Source organism: Lissotriton helveticus, chromosome 1_2 (assembly GCF_964261635.1).
Source record: "Lissotriton helveticus chromosome 1_2, aLisHel1.1, whole genome shotgun sequence".
Classification (NCBI taxonomy): Eukaryota; Metazoa; Chordata; class Amphibia; order Caudata; family Salamandridae; genus Lissotriton; species Lissotriton helveticus.
In genome coordinates this window covers 1,028,872-1,041,891 of record NC_136058.1, presented here as the reverse complement: position 1 = coordinate 1,041,891, position 13,020 = coordinate 1,028,872, and the positions used below count along the sequence as shown (strand labels likewise).

General features: G+C 45.6%; 1 protein-coding gene across 2 annotated transcripts in view; it reads right to left on the bottom strand.

Moving 5' to 3' along the window:
• FNBP1L (formin binding protein 1 like) overlaps window positions 1-13,020 on the bottom strand; it is a 688,366-nt gene that overhangs the window by 32,817 nt on the left and 642,529 nt on the right. The gene's annotated exons all lie outside the window — the stretch shown is intronic.

The following is a 13,020-nucleotide window of genomic DNA, read 5'->3' as shown; positions in this document are numbered from 1 at the left end:
ATTTTATTTATAAAGTTTTATATAGTTAGGTGTAAAGAGACAATACACAAAGGAACCTCAGTCTTGGACACCATGCTTACAAATTCCTGAAGTCATTTATTTTCAAGGCAACTGAAGGTATTATGCAGGGCCAGATTCATGAAAAGTAGTCTGGAAAATATTAAATTTACTCCTGTAGGTTTCCTTCTATGTTTGGGGTAGATTTCTGACTACCATGTAATTCATAAGTTTCACAACTCCTCCCAGGAATCTGAATCCTACAAAAGCATTCACGCGGAGTTAAGTTCTTTTGAGTGGTTTTATTCATACGTGTTACCATTTACATGTGAACATATACAATTAATTCATATGCATAACGGGTGAAGTACATGAGAACTGTGATCTTGAGTGCAAAACTGCGGTGTCAACGACGTGGCTAAAAGGGAGAGAACGTTGTGTAACTGTTTTGTTTGTCTTTAACTGTCAGGTAACTGCATATAAAATAAAGCACACATCTTAAAATAAAATAAAAATCTGTTAAAATAATCGTTGGAAAATGCACCCTTATGTTATGAAATCTCAGTTACTGCAATCCCTGCAGATGTATGTGTGTGTAACCAGAGAATCACAGACGTAAATCCTGGTTGTCGCAGTTGAGAATAGTGACCTGCGTATTTATATGGACACCAGGTCCGACCCAGCCTGTGACACAAAGCACTGACTATGTAAGGCATTATTTTAAAATTGTACAACTCACAATATAAAATAGGCTTCTGTAAAACTTGTAAAATGATTTTGAGTTTAAAATACAAGTTTGATCAAAATATAGATTTTATGAATACGGAATCCGACAGCACCTAGTGCAAACTTTTTTTTTTTTAAGTGCCCATTAATAGAACGCACTCCAGAATATTTCCTCTCTAAAAGAATAAATCTTAGTCACTGTAATGTTTGTATTTATCCCACAGGACACACTGAGGCAGGTAGGTGTATAACACAGGTTTATTTAGATCACAATTTGTATATATCGAGCTAAGGGCGCCGAGCGTCTAACTGTGCCGAGCTCCGGTCGCCAACTCCCGTTCCTGGCATTCGCGCCTTTACTTTTTACTCTCTGCGCATGCGCCGCCTCTCCGCTCTAGTCTAGTGCGTGCCGCGTCATCGCGTATACGCGCATAGACTAGAGCGCATACCACATATCTCCCCCCTTTAATGAAAACAAGGTTAAGGCGTACCCCCCCAAAAGGTTGAGTGTCCTCCAACTGTGAAAGTGTCTTGGTGGGGCACCCGGGGGGCAGCAACCAGCTAGTGTCCTTCCATCTCAAAGTCTCTATAACGAGAGGGCACGATAACTGCCCTTCCGCTGCGGGTGTGTCTTACCGGCATGTTCTCTCCCACTTCTGTCTCTCCTCGGGACACCCCAGCTTCTCTCGCATCTGCTCTCTGTTCTGCATTCGCCTGTACATCACCACCGTCGGAGATCCTGGCTCCCCGGACTTCCGCTTCACTGTCCTCCCTTGCACCTTCTACGTGGTTGTCTGTGCCGTGCTCCGAGAGGGCTCTGGCCTCCTGGTGATTCATGCAACTCTCTTCCTCCTCGACCTTGGGCCAGACTAATATTTTGTTGACTCTGGCCATGCGGTCTTGCGACCAGACCTTCCCGTCACTGAGGAGAGCCGCCCTACCACGCACCTCCTTGACTTGTAGCGGCTGGCTAAATTTACTTTCGCCTTTCTTTTGCAGAGTGGGGAGTTTGATCCTAACCCACTCCCCTTTTTCCAACGCCGTGTCCTTCGTGCTGCGTCGCTTGTCATAGTGGGCTGCATAGACCTTCTGGGCCTTCTCCAGATTGTGTTGCACCACCGCTGGGGACCACTTGCTGGTGATGGTCTTCTCCCTCCATGCTACATTGTCCCGGGTGAAGGGATAACGTCCCCTAAGCACTTGGAACGGACTATACCCCACCACCGAGGGCGTTATCCGGTAGGCCCACAGCATGTTCATCACTTCCACCTCCCAGTCTTTTCCTTGCGATATGGCTGCCTGAATGGAGCCCATGAGCACCCTGTTAAACCTTTCAACCTGGCCGTTGCAAGCTGGATGGTACACAGCCGTGTGTTTCACCTCGATCCCATTCCTCTTCATGTATCTCCTCCACTTGTCCGACACAAATTGCGGTCCATTGTCACTGAGAATGGATTTGGGTATTCCCTCTCTGAGGAACACCGAGGTTAGGAACTTAAGGATCGTCTCCGTGTCCATCGACTCTTGTATGTCCACTTCCGGCCATTTGGAATACTTGTCAATTATCACACAGATGTACTTATTCACACCTCTGCTGTCCAGCACAGGCCCCAGAATGTCAATGGCCACCTCTTCCCATATCGACCTTTGTACAATGGTCCAGGGGGACCCTGAATCCACGGCCACATGTACTTTGACGCCCCCGATGAGCATGTCGGTGCGGGGCTTATCTCTTCGCTTCCCGGACACGTCCAGCACTTGATCCTCTATGCACAGGACCAGATCATCCTCATCCAAATCGTCTTCCTCACTTACGTTGGCCGTGGCTGCATCGATGCACTTAACAGTGGACTTCGTCCCTTTCTTCCGGCAGACCTTTTCGAAGTGACCAGTCAACCCACAGAACGAGCACCTGGCGCGGAACGCGGGACAACGCTTGTCCTGGGCCGCGTGTGCTGCACTGCCGCATCTGTAGCATGCGAATTTTGTTCCCGGGCCGGAGCGAGCCATCTGTTTCCCAGACCCTCTTATATCCTTCCTCGGGTCTCCGTAATTGCTTTTGGGTTTGCTGGATTGTGGTGCCTCATCAATCTTGTTGATCATCTGTCTCGGCCCACTTTCCCTTTTCGCCGCGTCTGCGCCTCTCTTCGACATTTCCGCCTTTTTGACCATCGCCACAACTTCTTTCAGGGTTGTCTCGTTCATTGCCCATAGCTTGTCTTGAACCGCTCTGCTGGTGGTGTGCATTACAATTTGGTCCTTGATGTATTCATCCTGCAGGTTCCCATACCTACACGTGATCGCTAGCCGACGAAGGGCTGCCACATAATCATCAATGGACTCTCCCGCCTCCTGTTTCCGCTGTTGGAAGTTATAGCGGTCTATCGAGATGCAAACCGCTGGGCGGTAATGACTGTCCAGGTCGTCCAGGGCATTCACAAAAACATCCGTCTCCGTTGCACCCCTCTCCTTGGGCACCAGGTTCTTAAACACCCTCACCCCTTCCGGGCCTAAGTTGTGGAGCAACAGTCTCTTTTTCCTTTCCGGCGTGTATTCACCTTCACTCTCATCTCCCAGAGCCTCAATGTAATTTAAGAAATAATCTTTCCAGTCTTCCCATTTTAGTTGGGGTTCACCTGGTCTAGGTAGGAACGGGACTGGTGCCATCAGGGCTGACGCTTGATTCGCCATTTTTTCTTCGCCTCTAGGTTCGCCTTCCTGGGCCCTCCGTTGGGTGGGTTCACCAGACGCTCCTGCGCTCTCTGCCGTGTCACCTTGGCCCCTTGGGCTCCCTGGGGTATTGTCCCTCGCACTGTGCGCAGTCTGTGCGCTCTCCCCCCCTTCCTCTGGCTTGGGGGAGTCTCCCTTGGTTGCCAGGTTGCTGCCTGGGGGCTCCTGGAGTCTTGGGCCACACTAACCTGGCTTATAAGGTTGGTGTTCGGTTTCGTGCCGTGCTGCTGCGCTGCTGCCACGCCCTTTGCTCTTCCTTGCCGGTGATTTGCCTTGCTGACTCGTGATGGTGGCTGTGGGGGTGTTTGCTGTCGTCCACTGCACCTGGTGGTGTCCGGGTCCCAGCCTCGTCGCCACTGTAATGTTTGTATTTATCCCACAGGACACACTGAGGCAGGTAGGTGTATAACACAGGTTTATTTAGATCACAATTTGTATATATCGAGCTAAGGGCGCCGAGCGTCTAACTGTGCCGAGCTCCGGTCGCCAACTCCCGTTCCTGGCATTCGCGCCTTTACTTTTTACTCTCTGCGCATGCGCCGCCTCTCCGCTCTAGTCTAGTGCGTGCCGCGTCATCGCGTATACGCGCATAGACTAGAGCGCATACCACAGTCACCTTGAAATCTCAAGTGACTCCATCAATGAAAGTGTATAAAGGCCCTCAAGCCCCATTCACTTTTGGAGAGTAGCCAATTGCATACATTACATTTCTTTCAGGTATCCGGCAACCCGTAGAGAAGACTGGTTTCGTATTTAGCGCGCTGCAACCCTCTCTCTCTCCCCTGCCCCACTCACAAGGTCAGCAATAACAGGCCGGGGACCTTTTTTTCTTTTTAAACTGATTTTGTAAAATTAAAATAGGCATGTCATTTACCATAGAACCCGCCCACTTCGACATCGCATATATGCATATGTAAACTTAACACCAGGACACTTATACTTTAAAACATTATTTACTGTGGGAAAATATTTTCCCACACAGCACTTATCCATCCTGCGAAAATCTCTGGACATGCACCTCCACCGATTTTGGGAATGTTTCTTCTTCCTTTCCAACTTCTTGACAGGAGTAATTTTAAGCAGCATACTCATAGCAGCAAACAGGCTGCACAACTTTGTGAACAGATATGTACGCAAAGTGCCGTGGGCATCATTTAGTGGGTAGGACTCATCTGAGTAAATCGTGAGTCCCACAGTCAATGTAATTGCTGACACTATTGCAATCATTATTTTCAGTTCAAGATAAACAATAAAATACTGACATGGGTTTCATTCAAAGCGTGCATTTATCCAAATTTTCTGCAATTATAAAAGTGACATTTAATATACAACGTGCAAATGACGGCACTTGGTATACATACCTAAGAAGTTACCCTGGTCCCCGCGACCAGGGTAACTTAAAGAGCTTAAAGGGTTGTCCTTGTAATACATTACAACTTAGTGAATATCCACAAACTTTAAACATTTGTGGTTGCTTGTCTATTTCTGAAGGTGTTCCTAGCTAGGAAACCAACTCCTTGCATCATATTAAAGCCAAGTGAAGTGGTAAGTTATCACGTAAAAGTGAACTGCATCATGAGTGCAACTTCACATTTTGGGAATCCACTTCGAAATGCAGCTATTTGTGAAAGAATGTTACATTTAGGTGTGGAAATAACTTTCTTAATTGGGCAAGAGTTCTTTAAGAAATGCAAATTTTCTGATCAACCGAAAATAGAGTTTGTGGATGAAATGCATCATAAGCAATTAAGCTACTAGGCTTGAATACACTTCAACATGGATCCGAAGAGAGGAGGAGAAAGGAGCATGATGCGATGTACAACTACTCCAGACGTAAAAAGACAAAGGCACCACAATTTCTACATCAACGTAGATCAAACGCTACTGTGTGCACCACTACATTAATTAAATAGATGGTTTCTACACTGAATCAGCCATGTAACAGGCCAAAAAGCTCTTTCCAGGTAGCTGCCACCATGCTTCTACAGACTATTCAGACATTTTTAACTGGGTTTCAAGCTAGGAGGCTGCTGCCCGAAGAACTGAGCAGGCTGCCATGATCCAGTCCCATCTGAGCTTAGCCAATATAGCTGAAACATTGTGATACACTTCACACCATTTGGACACATTTTGTCTAACATTTTCCAAGTGGAAGAGCGAAAGGGAGAAGTCCTCAACCCCTCAGCCCAAAGGTATGGGAAAGGCTCGCTTGCTAGGCTCATTCACGTGGTGCAATGTGAGTTGACTTGAATATTTTTGCCGCTGCTGGTTTGAGTTCATAGTCCAGCCCTGGCAGCCCTTCTAATTGAGACTGCAATTTAACTACACAGAAGCTTTGAATACACCAATTGCTGTCACATGATAAATGATCCTTAAGGGGCTCATTTAACGACAATAGACTAATTTTGAAGACGTTGAAAAGTTTATGTCAAGTTTTGTTTAGATTTATTATTTATTTATTATTAAGTGTCTCCCAGAGATTTATTTAGGACTTGATTCATAAGGGACTTGAGATTATTAAACTTCCACTAATTGCATTATGCACATCTTGCCCCATTCACTTGTTTATTTGCTTTAGGGGATGAGGAATGGAGGGGCGAGATTCCAAGGTAGCGAGAGTAATTGCCTACCAGCCTCAGTATTGTTTCCTCTCTGTATTAGTGGGGTTGTTTATGGAAAGATGAGGTGTGCGCGAATACCCAAAGGGAACACTACACCCTCTGGGGAACAAGACTCAAACCACTAACTCTTGACATATTTGTAACAATTAGACACTTTTGTATTAAGTGCTGCTTAAGTATTTGCATCAATCAATATACTGAACCTAAACCACCTTATACTTTACAAAAGCCCCAACAAAATCTGGACGCTTCTAAGTGCCTTTATAATTTTCTAACAAGGTATAGATCATGTCAATGGCTCAGCAGAGCGCACTACTGGTTTTTTCGGACGACAGGCCAAGATGGGCAGTGGGGGGGGTCAGGCTCTCTCCTGGTCAGGTTGAACTTGTTAGCAGCCTCCAACAATGTGAACCGTCAAAATCTGCTGAAGAGAACTGCAAAGGCTGCTTATCCAGACTCTCTAGCCATTAAATGGTTACGATCCTTCCTGAGCCAGCTCCCACAGTCTGCTTGGTCTCCTTTACGCATCTGCCAATATCCTCACATTGTAGTGCCCTCAGGGCACTCCCTTTCTGCTGGTTATATTTAAGATTTACATGGTCCCTCTGTTCTATCATTTCAAATTTACTTAAGTGAGAGTGCAGCCTTGTGCAGATAGCACAAGCATGCAGCCAGATCACCGACAACCTTATTTTATTTTTGGGAGTTTTACATAGAGCGAACTCGACCAGAAGGTATCGAGGCTTAGAACAATTCACGTCCTATAGGAATTATTAATTAAAATCAAGAATAGGGTGCACCAAATTCATCTTCATCTAAACAGTGCCAAAGCTGAATTTACTGTGTTCAGAAAGCAGTCCCAGGGAAACCTGGTCTTTTCACCGGCTAGTGCTGAACTTTCTCTCTTGGAGCACAAATCAGGGAGGTGGTCAGCAACTGTTTTACCAGCTATCCAATCAGAAACCAACTCTCTCTTTGCTCTCCTTCATACATAAAACATTGTTGGTTGGAGCAATTGTCAAATCCAGGTTAAATATTGTAATTGTCTTTATAAAGGTCTGTTAGAAACAAAAATTGCACAGCTGCACACATTGCTGCAATTAGAGACATCGTATGTCAGAGACAATAAGGTGATATCTCTCAGAAAAAAGCGGCATTACACTGGTTTGCAGGCAAGGATCATACTACTTTCCAACTACCATAAACTGAGACCAGAGCCCCTTCGTCAATGAATCTCACACTATAAACATGGGTGTGTTTCCAAAGAATCCAGGATGGCGCTCAGTTAGGAGTACCTTGATGTAAGTTTCAATTTAGAATGTTTAGAATCTTCTCAACAGCAAGCCCCATTTTGACAAAATCCCTTCAGCACCACCCCTATTTTCCAGCTTAAAGGCAGCTTTAAAACCTATCGTTTCTAGATCTCCTTAGATAACCGGTGCCAAGAAGCCTTGTCAAAAGGTGATGTGCACATGACCAATGCCCATAATCATTCCATTGTTATCCTAATGCTGTAACCCACGATTACTAGGTAAATGACTGCACTAAACCCATTAAAAACAGGAAACCAAACAATGGTTTACATCGACATTAAAAAAATCACATTTATTTATTTATTTATTTTATAATATTTGTAAGGCGCGCAGCTACCCACAAAGGGTTTCCCGGCGCCGAAAAGTGGATCACGAGCCAGCTGACCAGAGGGGGGGGTCCAGGGTACTTATAGGTCAAACAGCCAGGTCTTTACGTTTTTCCTAAAGATCCTGTAGTTTTCCTCTTTGCGTATTTGAATGGGCAAAGTGTTCCACAGGGTTGGGCCCAAATAAGAAAATGATCTCCCACCCAGTTTGGCTCGTTTATACCTGGGAACCGCAAACTTTGCTGATGTGGCTGAGCGAAGGTTGCGATTGGGAACATGGGGTTTGGCAAGATCTAGAAGATACTTGGGTGCTGTTCCGGCTTTAATTTTAAACAAGTAGCTCAGCGTTTTAAAACGAATCCTGTTTTCGACTCTGAGCCAGTGTAGGTCCCTGAGATGTTTTGTGATCCTGGCATGTTTGGGTATTCTTCAAAGCATTCTGGCTGCGGCATTTTGCACCAGTTGTAAGCGTCTTACAACTGCTTTGTTTGCACCCAGGTACAAGATGTTACCGTAGTCAAGCCGGGAAGTTACTAAGGCATTGACTACGGTCTTCTGGGTAGGGAGTGGCAGCATCCAAACGATTTTACGGAGCCATCTAAGGATCGTAAAACATATGCCTGCTACTTTGTTAGCTTGCTGTGACATTGAAAGGTTGTCATCGATGATGACCCCAAGATTTCTAACCTGGGTGGCTGGAGGCGGTAGCTTGCCTAATGCGGTCGGCCAATGGGGATCACTCCATAAGTCCTTGTTATTTCCAAGAAGGAGGACCTCTGTTTTGTCCCCATTTAATTTAAGTTGATTGGCCGACATCCAGCGGAAAATCTCGTGGAGGCCTATTTTGAGTGCAGATGGAGCCAACGAATCAGACTTAGAAAGAGAGAACACAATCTGGGAATCGTCGGCATATGTCATCAAAATAAGACCAAAATTCTCAGCAAGGTTGGCTAGGGGACGGAGATACAAATTAAACAGTAAGGGACTCAGGATAGATCCCTGTGGTACGCCGTGGGGAGAACAGAGGACATTGGAGCTGGCCTCGGCAGAGATGATCTGGAAGGTGCGTAGGGATAGATATGATTTGATCCATTCTAATGCCCTGCCCTCGACACCACACTCTTCCAGCCTGACAAGCAGTTTGGTATGAGAAATGGTGTCGAAGGCTGCGCTGAGGTCTAACAGGACCAGTGCAACCGTTTGTCCATCATCTCTAAGCTCTCTGATCTTTTCGGTGATCCCAAGCAGGGCAGTCTCAGTGGAGTAGCCACTCCTAAAACCCGACTGGGAATGATGAAGTAAATCATTTTTCTCCACGTATGATGAAAGTGCCTCATGGATGTGCTTTTCTAGTATTTTAGAAAAAGCGGGGAGTAACGATATAGGTCGATAATTGGCCAAAATCGTTGGATCGGCAGTCAGCTTTTTTAGCAAAGGGCTGACAATAGCGTGTTTCCAAAGCGCAGGAACTGAAGCATGTTCCATAGAGGCGTTAAGTGTGTCAGTAATAGGCACCATGGTGGAGTCCTCCAGTTGACTCATAATGCTAATGGGAATAGGGTCGCGCGGGGAACCTGATTTAATGGTTTTTAAAAGTTTCCTCAATTGGTCAAGTGTGATGGGGGGCCAGGTATCGAGATGGCAGTTACTTTTCTGGGTTAGAGGAGTGTCGTTTTGGCTGTGGGTATTAGGGCTGGTCATCATGTTAATATTAGAGACAATTTTCTCAATTTTATCAGTGAAGAAAGCCGCCAATTCCTGACACTGCTGGGGGTTAAGAGGAGCCGCCTCCGCTCTACAATTTTCTCCGGCCAGCTCCTTCACTGTATTGAAGAGTGTCTGGACTTTGTTGACAGCTGTGTTTATAGTGGTGGTCACATAGCTTGCCTTGGCTTTCATACAAGATGAATGATAGCTATTTCTGGCCTTTCGATAGCTCTCTTTTTGTTGCAGGTCATATTTCTTGCGCCACTGCCTCTCTAAGTTCTTGCAAGAAGATTTTTCTTTCTTGAGTGCCTCGGTGAACCAGGGGGCCGGGGGACGATGAACTTTCCCTTTACAGCGGGACGGTGGCAGACTGGCGTTCACTGCATCGTTAAGCCATGTTTGTATGGCATCAGCTATGTTTTCCATATCACCTTCAAGGGTTGGATGTTCTTTGTTCAATGCCCTATTAAGAGTAATAACCATTTATCTGTAACAACCATTTAAAGAAATATCCATCCCAAAGATACTTAACCAAAATAAACCCTCTCAACATCAGACAATTTAGAAACAAGTCTTGCTGTTGCCCTGGTCTTACACATAGGTGCGGCACTCTGAACTTCCTTAATGAACACACTTTCCGGTGCTGAAGAGCCTGAAGTGTTCGCAGATTGTGGGTGCTGTCTGGATATAGGCTACACATCACCAACGGATTCACTAAGAGACAAACACATGGTGCCATCTATCTTGAATTCTTGGAGTATAAAATCCTCACGATACAGAATGTCCTTGCTCTGCAATTGAGCTACATATTTGCTGCAAAACTTGTTAGCTAGCAATTTAGAAATTTTGTACAGTCATTATTTTGATAAGTCAACGAAAGACTGATTTGGGTAAATAGAAGTACTCTAGGACAACAGTTGTGCTTAAGAATTTAGACTTTAATTGAGCACTATTTTCATAAGTCATCAATTGAGGATTATGATCTCTTACACTTGCACTTGTTTTCAAAAGAGCCCTGGCTGTTCCTTTTTGAATCTTGAAACCAGGAAGAGGGGGCCCCATGCTGAAGCACCACACGCAATCCATAATTAAAAAAAACACACACAATTGCAGAGAAGAGCCCTTGCAAGACTAACCATAAACATCACCTACAACACATCTCACGACTATACACAATGACATCTAAACTCTGGAACCAGTGTTTTCAAACCATTAGGAAGTACAGCCACAACATACTTTTAATGGGAAAATAAATTAACTGATCAACTCAAAACCTACTTCCCTCAAGACTTGAATAAACAAACTAAATTAAACTCTATAAAAATAGGGCAGTACAAATCGTAAACTTCCAATACTAATCTCAAACATCTACTACAACTTTAATTATAACGTTTTCCATATAAAACCTCCCAGTCAGGGTCACAGATTTTCATAATCTCTACAAAAAGGAAAGACAACCACATATTCATGACTCGGAACACCAGTAACGGGATACAAATATAAACTGAACTAACAGAATTGACAACTAACGAAACACTTAAATGCATGCATCACAAATGCACACTGGCATCAGCGCACAAAACAAAAATAAAAAAACAGCACTACTCCTTTTGTTCTAGATACCTTATTTCTTACAGCGACTTGTCTTACCAACCACTTTCAACCTATGACTAGCCTACTGCTTACGCAAGATTACTCCACGCCTGGACAGACAGAATTGAATACTATAATCGAAAACAATCACTGTCAAACCGATCTATAAAAGAAAGGCTCCACACTAGACTGATCACAGACAAAGAAGGCAAAATATCAAACAAATTACTTTCTTTAATGCTACAATAAAAGTACAACCCAAATGTTCCAAGAGAAAATACAGAAACCCAAAATCCACTAACCCAAAATGATGGGTGAGAAAATCTCCAATAAGTTACTTTTTTTTTTTTTTTGAAAACCTTTATTGTGCAGAAATTGCTCACAAATACGGGCCTACAACCCATCGGGCCGGCCACCACAATTATAGAAGCACAATGGTCAGGACAGAAGCTCCAGCAGGGTACCACAGTAATCCAAACGGGAATCAAAGGCGAAAAGCCACAGAGCAACCACCACGAGCAGGATGAGAGAAGGTTGATTTTATAATAGAAGAAGGGGTATAGCAGAATGATGGCAATCATTAAGGTCCAGAGGGCCGTGGCGGGCCGCGAGCAAGCAGTAATACAGAATACAGAAAAAGTCAAAAAGAACAGTTACATTTTAACAAAGGCAGAACGTGAGTCCCACATTAGTAAGCAATTGCAACCGCTGCCCAGCGCCCACCCACCACTACGAGAACACACAATGATACAGAGAACGGAAAATAGGCTTACGAAACAAAGAGCCCTCTGCTACAACAACCCAGGGGAGGGAAGAAAAAAAAAAAGGGGGGGAAAGGGAAAAAGGAAAAGGACATCGGGAAAAAGGGGGGGGAGAAAGAACGCGGCATCACAGCATGCGCCCCATGGCTAACAAAGCACTCAAAAATAGACCGGCACAGGGAACCAGTGGTAACAGGAGTAATAGATGCGTAGTAAACCGTGACGGCAGGGAGACCAGAAGGCCCATGCTGCAAAAACACCCCAGGGGGCCCACATGCAGACACCGCGTCCCGAAAAAAGGGGATACATAAGAGCCATAGAACCAAAAAAAAGGAAAAGAGGGGGAAAAAACAAAATGACAGACCCCCACCCCGCACACCCCACCCTGCACCCCTGCAGAAGGCTATGGCCTACCCCCCAGCAGCGTGCCTGTCGCGCTAACTAGAAACCCGAAATATAGAAGAGTTAAAAGTAAAGAAAGAACCACAAAGACAAAAAGAAGAAGGGGAAATAGGGAGACAACGACGGGAGAGGAGCCACATAATCAAAACCATCAGCTCCCACCCCCCCGTCCGAACACACTCAGTGCCCACGGGAAGATAGCAATTACGAGGATAAGCTCCAGGAACATGAAGGAGAATCGAACATAGTCATACAGTCACATACGGATCATCCGACCATACCGCAAAATAATAGTCCACCAAGGCAAGTTAATCTCAACCCTGTCCTCGTCTATCCAAAGCCGTAGGCATCCAACGCACCAGGAACCAGATCATGAGGAACCAGAGGCGAATAGCAGGGAGTCCAATCGTCAATCCACACAAGTCATATCGATTTCGACCCAGATGAACAGGAAAAGACGGTAACCACCGCAGGTAATGCAGGCACTGTTCCGCCGACAATAGGAGGAAAGCCGTTTCGGCGGAGCAACCACAGGATCTTCGTTCGGCCATTCGAGGCAAAAAAGGAATGGGAGATCCAACGAGACTGGTCCGGACGGGACCCGGCCGGCAAACCCTCAGCACAGGAGAAATCACATGATGATTGAGAGCAGCGGGTATCCGTATACCCAAACAAGCGGCAGCCGCCGGGTCCACGACCTCCAGGAAAGTCCCAGCAGCACACAGCAGCGATGAAGCCGCACACATCGGGGGGGGGGCTCAGCAGGCCTGGCAAAATGATCATCATCCAGTCCAGCGATAGGTGCGGTCACGGAAGCACTCCAGGAGCGCAAGGCGGCGAGGAT